Genomic DNA, 8,546 nt, shown 5'->3' with positions numbered 1-8,546 from the left:
AGTGAATGACTCCCACCTGTATTTGTGAGCCACGAGAGGAGCCCCTCACATCCCATGGACCATGGACATCCCAGGTTCCTACTGTGTCCTGTCCACGTTCAAGGAGAATAGGAAATGTCAGACAGATGGAAAATGATGTGTCCCATATCAAGTGTCACTTACACTACAGAGATGAACTGCATGCTCTTCTGAGCTGAGCAATTACCACACATCTGTCCATGAGGCTGATAGGCCCCTAGGCGAGATTCCTGAGTCTGAAGACTCAGTCCTGGAGCAGTGAGGTCAGAAAGCCAAACCAGGGGTACCAGTGCTGCGATTGTTGAACCATCCGCCCTCAAGCACCGCTGTCTCCCAGCCTTTTGCACTGGAATTGGTGCGAGCTAATAGCCTGCATCAGGAGGCAAATGAGCTGCCTGCCAGCCAAAATGGTGTGGCCAAGGGAGCACACCACCACCTAGTGGATCTGGGTGGAACTGCAAGCTCTCACACTTCAATGGGATTCCTTGTCCTGCCTGGATAGCAGGGGATTTATGGCTCACAGCCTGTTTCCTCTTTGCCCGGGGCAACATTGGTAGAATGATTTCTTCAAAACCGCAAGTCTCAGGCACCAGCTCCCTTCAACTAAACTCCTATTCTCACACCTGACACGCTGCATATCTTGAATGCGGCTTTGAAGCGGGCAGCAGCTGAAATGTCTCTGGTTGCCATGGGAACCATGACGCTTCCGTGTTTTCAGCCCTCTCCACTATGACCTCAGCTGCAATCTGGTGAGCATGTACAATGTCACTGGAGACACTTGTGAAAGTTCATGTTGCCCAAGGCTTAAAACATACACTGGGGAGGGTAATCAACTGACTTCTCCTACCGGAATCTCGAGACACAGTGACCTCCACAACCCAGCTGACCAATGCCTGCTCCTTCCCCTTTAAGTAGAGGAGAGTTACCACGAATGGCTCTCAGGTGACTGGGAACCGGAAAACAATTGTTACGATTTTCTGAGTTAAATTTTTGCAACCAAATGAAGGATCAAGGATATGACTTTAGCCTCTTATCTCTCTGTAATAAATCTTGAGAGTAATAACTGGAATCATAATGAGGCCACTGGCCATTGCCTCTTTACATCTCCCAGCAGTGTCTGTCTAAATTGCTGAATCACTTTCCCTGAGGGAAACAGGCTTAGAACAGGAGGCACAACTTCCACTGAATCACCAACTCCTGCGATGGTGGGAAGATCCAGCACCAGAACTGGCTTGCCCATTTTGAACTTTTCCTGCTCTTTGGAATTTTTTACAAAAAAATTTCAAAAGAAGAGTAGGAAACAAAATTCTTTCTGGGAAAGTGTCAGTTAATTTTGAATGTAATGGCAAGGCATTCATGTGCGAATGATCCCAATATCTCCATTCATATTCACCAATTGAGCATCTTCTCACTCCCACATATTTCTGCCTCTGCCCCTCTTCCTGGGCTCCTTGGATCCCTGATATATTTTCCTGCTCAGGCATCATTCAGCTACTTCCATTTTCATACTATATGAAGACAGGAAATATCTATCCCTCATGACAAAAGGCTAGGCTTGGTTAGTGACAAGCAAAAATGATCCACACTGGATTGTTTTGGAAAGGAGAATTAGGAATTCCTAAGACATTGTTGTGCCTGGGCATGTTTGCTGCTCTGCATACAATTTCACTAATTAAGACGTTACGTGATCATGTGTTGTATCTCAGAGGAGCCGTTTCTGTGCAGGCCATATAGCCCACCTGGGCGAGTGCCTGCCTTGTATGACTGAATCCCGGGTTCGAGTCCCGAGCACTGTGGGATTGTGAAAATAACAAAGGAAACCACGTCTGAGCTTCCCAACTTTCCATCGTCTCTTTTCATTTGCTTTTCTCCTCTCATCACAAAAGGAATCAACACTCTAAAACAGCACCAATTTCTCATGCAACCCAAGTCCACCAACAGCTTTCAGCAAGCTACTGTGCTCCAAGACAGCAGGGCTCAAGAGTCTCCTGCATTTCCTCAGAGTACGTGTTCCACGAAGTCACTCTACACTCCTTAGGATAGAGATCAATGACCTCTCATGAGTATGCTAATGTGAAAAATATTTCTGCACCATCTTCAGCTGCGCATTGTGCACAGGTTTTCTGGAAATTCAAAGCAACTTCTGCACTTGTACCAGGAACTCTCCAGGCTTCATGGACCACTGGATATTCTCTGCCAGTGAAGGGGATTTCAGGCCAGAGCACAGTCCACCTGTACCACATGGTCCAATGTTAAGCCAGGAGGTGAACACGATAGACAGACACTCTTGTCCCTGGAAATCCTTTCTCACTTTTGGATTGCAGAGTCTTGCCTGTGATTTCTTGGTGAGCAAAGTTAGGATTTGGGTCTGAATCCATGGTAGCCTGCATTGATAGCATTCAGGAGTTTCACAGGCAATTTTCAACCCACACACCCAATATCATTATAGCTCTAGTGTCAAGAGGAATGAGCCCTTTTGTATTGTTTTGTTCATATGGATGGACGTCCTCAAATGAAGCAGTGCAGAGATTATTTTTGCATATCCCAGGATCACCTGGCTAAAATTGTAGATCCTGGGGCGAGGTGCTGCGATGTTAGGAATGCTGGTGCTCATGTGTTCTTGGGCCAGAAAAAATAGGAATCAACATTCATATATTCGGCTGTCCCTTGCGAGGGACAGAAAAGAGAAAGGAATTTGTAAGGTCATTGTTGTTCTAAAAAGGGGAAATGGGGTCAGTATTCATGGTTGCATAGAGAAAGAGGGGGCAATAACTACTGCCTGTATTGTTAGTGTATGAAGTACCTGAACATATATTGTGGACTTTGAGGGTTGACCATGATCGATGGAGAGTTTCATCGGGTATCTTCTCTGTAGTTGTGTTCCAACATCAACTTCCTTCAGCTTTTCTGGTCCCACAAATATCCTTGTTCCCCTCTTTTGAATATTCATCTTCGAGGCTTTGAACCATTCCACTCTCAGCACCATTTTTGTTCAAGCCTGGTGTTATGCCCCGTGAACTGTGCCCATCATGCCATCACCATTCTGATATTGAATTCCCCAGTTGTGGTCTCCTCCGAAATGGAGCTTGTTAGGGGTCTCATGGTAATATGCCACAGACCCTGGCGACAGAGAGGTATTAGTCTCTCAAGAAGTCTAACCATTTTGTGAATACAAAATGTCAAGTCATGTCTGCATCTTCTTATGGTTTGATGTGATCCTGGAAAAATCCCAGGAGGTGACTTTCAGGGTGCAGCCCAGTTGTAAGGAAGCAGCAACGAGAAGGGGACGACGGGCTGTTGGAGTGAGAACAGAACAACTCTCCTTTAATGTCAGGTTTGTCCAGCCCTCCATCCAAATGGCAGAGTGAATGACTCCCACCTATATTTATGTGACACGTGAGGAGCCACTCACATTCACATGGAACATGGACATCCCAGGTTCCTAATATCTCCTGTCCACACTTCGCCGGACAGAAGGAGATGCCAGACAGATGGAAAACGATGTGTCCCATATCAAGTATCACCTAAAAAAAAGAGATGAACTGCAAGGTCTTCTGAACGGAGCACTTACCACTCATCTCTCCATGAGGCTGCTAGGCCCCTAAGCTACATTCCTGATTCTCAAGAAAACCTCGGTTGTCCCAGTCCTCGAGCAGTGAGGTCGGAGGGCCAATCAAGGGGTGCCGGTGCTATGACTGTTGATCCATGTGCCTTCAAGCACCCCTCTCTCCCAGCCTTTTGCACTAGAATTGGTGCGAGCTAATAGCTTGCATCAGGAGCCCGATGAGCTGCCTGCCAGCCAAAACCATGCAGCGAAGGGAGCACAGCGCCACCTCGTGGAACTGGGTGGAACTGCAAGCTCTCACAATTCAAAGGGATTCCTTGTCTTGCCTGGATATGAGGGGATTTATCGCTCACATCCTATTTCCTCATTGCCCTGGGCAACATGGATAGAATCATTTCTTCAAAACCACAAGATTCAGGCACCCGTTCCCTTCACCTATCCTCGTACCCTCACACCTGACACGCTGCATATCTTGAATATGGCTTTGAAGCGGGCAGTAGCTGAAAGGTCTCTGGTTGCCTTGGGAAACGTGACGCTTCCGTGTTCTCAGCCCTCTCCTCTATGACCTCAGCTGCAATCTGGGGGACAGGTGCAATGTCACTGAAGTCAATCGTGATAGTTCATGTTGCCCAAGACTTTACACACACTCTGGGGAAGGTAATCAACTGATTTCTCCTACCGGAGCCTGGAGACACAGTGACTTTCACAACCTAGCTGACCAATGCTTGCTCCTTCCACTTTAAGTAGAGTAGGGTTCCCATGAATGGCTCTCAGGTGAAAGGAGAACTGGTAAACAATTGTTACGATTTTCTGAGGAAAATTGTTTGCAACCAAATGAATGAAGGATCAAGGATATGACTTTAGCCTCTTATTTCTCTGTAATAAATCTTGAGAGTAAAAACAGGAATCATATGCAGGCCACCGGCGATTGCCTCTTACATCTCCCAGCAGCATCTGGCTAAATTGCTGAAGCACTTTCCCTGAGGGAAACAGGCTTAGAACAGGAGGCACAACTTCCTCTGAATCACCAACTTCTGCGATGGTGGGAAGATCCAGCAACTGAACTGGCTTGTACATTTTGCACTTTTCCTGCTCTTAGGAATTAAAAAAAAAATTCAAAAGAAAAATAGGAAACAAAATACTTTCTGGGTAAGTTCAGTTAATTTTGAATGTAATGGCAAGGCATTCATGTGCGAATGATCCGCAATATCTCCATTCATATTCACCAATTGAGCATTTTCTCACTCTCACATATTTCTGCCTCTGCCACTGTTCCTGGCCTCCTTGGATCCCTGATATATTTTCCTGCTCACACATCAATCAGCTACTTCCATTTTTTTGTGTGTGTTCCAATAAAACTTTATTTATAGACACTAAAATTCAAATTTCATATAATTTTCATGTGTCATGAAATTTTTTTAACCATTTAAAAACATAAAGACCATTCTTAGTTCACAGGTCATATAAAAACAGGTGGTGGGCTGCATTTGATGGGTGCAATTTCTTGACCTCTGGTCTAAATATATATTCTTTTTTGACATGAATTTATCTTCTGGCAATTAGGTAACTTCTACTTCAATATTGAGAACAGTTAATACACAATTTGCTTAAGGCTTTGTCTAAACTGCTGGTGTATAAATTTTTCAGACAAAATTTTAAAAATTACTTAGGCTAAAATTAAATATACTGCTAGAGAAAGAAACTGGCCAAGTTTCATTTATTCTTGACATCACACCTGTACAACTCACACACACAGCAGGAAGCATACCTTGGTTTCACAACAGCATCAGGCTGTGCTTCCAATTATAATACAGCAAGAGCAAGATCTCTGGGAAATGTACATTTATACACTTGACATAAGTTAAAGACAACCACACTATGATCTATGATAGCAAAAGCGTGATTTAAATTTCATGATTAGATCACTTTTTTTGGAGTTAATAAAAATGAACTCAATCATTTAAAAATGGCCATTTTGGGAACAGACCAGTATATAAAATATCTGCCATGTAAAATTTAACCATTCACCTCATTTTTTTTTTTTTTTTTGTAGTGCTGGGGATGAAACCCAAAGCCTGGGGCTTGCGAGGCACTCCACCACTGAGCTATACCCCTAGCCCCACCATTTACCTTTTTAAAAATAATTTTCCAACTTTAAACCTTTGTTATTGAATTGTTATATGAATATACATTATGGTACAAGAAACAAATTTGCTGTAGGCTGTACTTTAGCAACCCGGCTAATTAAAAAAAAAATGTTCATAAAGTGTAACATTATTTTTCATTAAAATAAAATAGCTAAATTAAATCTTTTCTTATCACACTTAATGTGTTAGGTTGCTTCCAAGTCACCCCCCCACACACAAAAAATCAGTCTGAGACTCACTTAAGTGTTTAATTCAAACCTATATTTGTAGTTCCTAAAACGTTGATCCACAGACCACTGTCTTCTTACACATGTGTACCAGTGAAAACAAAAGGCCAGGAGACTCACTGCCATCCCCATGAAGGGGACACGCCTTTTCTAACATTCCTTGAAAATATACATTTGACCATCCTCACACCTCAGCGCAGGCAGCAATGTAATAAATACACTGGCTGATTCTGTTCTCCTCACTACTAGTGAATGTCCACAAACTACCTGTTATAGGCTCCCTCTTTTTTGGACCTCTCCAATGCTTTGTCCATCGTTTTCTCATTTTCCCCCCGACACTTGGAACAGTACCACTTGCCCTTTGGTTTATGATTGAGTCCCACACACGAGAAGTGGAACCACTAGATGGGGCACTTGTCATTGTCGAAACCTATCATTTCTCCATAGGAGACCTGATTGCACAGACAGTACGTGGGCTCGTTTGGGTCGATGGGAAGGTCTGCAGGGGATGCTTCCCTCTCTGCTTTGGCCTTGGAGCGTTTTTTCTTCTTCGAGGTCTTTGCTTTCTTCTCCTTGGGTGTTCCTGAGGTGATGTCATCATGGTCGTGATTATTAGACGCGTTCTCGCGGTTCTCATTGTTGCGCTGCCGCCAGGAGCGCTTGTTATTGGGCTTTTCTGCCTGCGTGATCGTCTCATTCTTTGACTTCTCTTGGCCAGCTTTGCCGCTGTTGCCAGTGGTGTTGCTGATCTCCTGATGAGCCTCGAAGAGTTCCACGTGACTGTCCACTTGTCTACTCCGGTTCTCCACCAGCTCCACCATCTGACTCATGATCTGAATCTTCTCATGGCCCAGCTCCTGGCTCCGGAACAGGGCTCTCTGGATGCAGTGTAACACTCGGCGTTTTGGGGGCACCATCTGTCTCTCGTTTAAACTTCTCATAATACTCATCCAATTCCTTCAGGATTTCTTGGTATTTCGCGTCGATCTCCCGCATCAGCGAGACGTTTCTCTGCAGGTCGAAAGGCAGAGACTCGATGGAGTCCAGGTAATCCTCCACATAGTTCACCAGGTGGATCTGCTCCCCGTTGGCAGGACTCAACATGGTTCACCCCGGAGGTCCCCGGCGATTCGGCACAGCTTTCCGCTTCCTCCACCCCCCGCCCCCCTCAAAACAGCACTGCGAAATGCAAAGCTCTCGCCCTCCCGCGCCCCCCACCTCTTTGGCCCGGCCCGGCCAGCGGCTACATCTGCCGGGGCCGCGGGGACCCCGGCGCCTGCAGGCGCGGGCCATGGTGGCAGAGGCTCCCGGGCGCACGCCCCGCCGGCCGCGCAGGCCCCCTCCCAAGCGGCAGGTGGGCGCAGGGGGCCGCGCATACGAGCGCGCACACACCCAGGAGAGGGCCTAGCACCGCGGCCGCCGCCGCCCACCGCCGCCGGGCGGGGAGGGGAGCCGAGTGGGGCGGGCAGCGGGAAGGGCGCGCTCACCACACGCTGCGCTGCACTTGTCCAACGTGGAAAACCCAAATACCTCCATTTTGATACTATAGGGAGTCGGGAAATATCTATCCCTCACGACAAAGGGCTAGGCTTGGGTAGTGACAAGCAAAAAGGATCCACACTGGATTGTTTTGGACAGGAGAATTAGGAATTCCTAAGACATTGTTGTGCCTGGGCATGTTTCATCTCTGCATACAATTTCACTAATTAAGACGTTACGTTATCATGTGTTGTACCTCAGAGGAGCCATTCCTGTGGAGGCCATATAGCCTTCCTGGGCGAGTGCCTGCCTTGTATGATTGAGGCCCGGGTTCGAGTCAGGAGCACAGTGGGATTGTGAAAATAACAAGGGAAAACACATCTGAGCTTCCCAACATTCCATCATCTCTCATCCTTTTCTTTTCTCCTCTGGTCACAAAAGGAATCAACACTCTAAAACAGCACCAATTTCTCATGCAACCCAAGTCCTCCAACAGCTTTCAGCAAGCTACTGTGCTCCAAGACAACAGTGCTCAAGAGTCTCCTGCATTTCCTCAGAGTACGTGTTCCATGAAGTCACTCTACATTCCTTAGGACAGAGATCAATGGCCTCTCATGAGTATGCTAATGTGAAAAATATTTCTGCACCTTCTTCAGCTGCGCATTGTGCACAGGTTTTCAGGAAATTCAAAACAACTTCAAGCACTTGTACCTGGCACTCTACAAGCTTCTTGGACCCTCTGGATATTCTCTGCCAGTGAAGGGGCTTTCAGGCCATAGCACGTTCCACCTGTACCACATGGTCCAATGTTAAGCCAGGAGTTGAACACGAAAGACAGCCACTCTTATTCCTGGAACTCCTCTCACACTTTTGGTTTGCAGAGGCTTGCCTGTGATTTCCTGGTGAGAAAAGATCGGATATGGGTCTGAATCCATATTACACAGTTTTGATAGCATTCAGATGTTTCACAGGCCATTTACAACCCACACACCCAATATCACCATAGCTCCAGTGTCAAGAGGAATGGAGACCTTTTGTATTCTCTTGTTCATATTGATGGATGACCTCAAATGAAGCATTGCAGGGATTAGTGTTGCATATCCCAGGATA

The 8,546-nt window shown here is 46.1% G+C and overlaps 1 pseudogene across 1 annotated transcript; it reads right to left on the bottom strand.

Annotated features, from left to right (window-relative positions):
- Positions 1–5,572: 5,572 nt before the first annotated feature.
- LOC306647372 (inhibitor of growth protein 1-like) lies at positions 5,573–7,125 on the bottom strand (annotated as a pseudogene). Its single transcript has one exon. The product of its transcript is annotated as an inhibitor of growth protein 1-like (transcript).
- Positions 7,126–8,546: the final 1,421 nt, after the last annotated feature.

This window comes from Sciurus vulgaris (genome assembly GCF_902686455.1).
Source record: "Sciurus vulgaris genome assembly, chromosome: 16".
NCBI classification, from domain to species: Eukaryota; Metazoa; Chordata; class Mammalia; order Rodentia; family Sciuridae; genus Sciurus; species Sciurus vulgaris.
The sequence above is the reverse complement of the archived record's forward strand: the minus strand, read 5'-3'. Positions and strand labels throughout refer to the sequence as shown.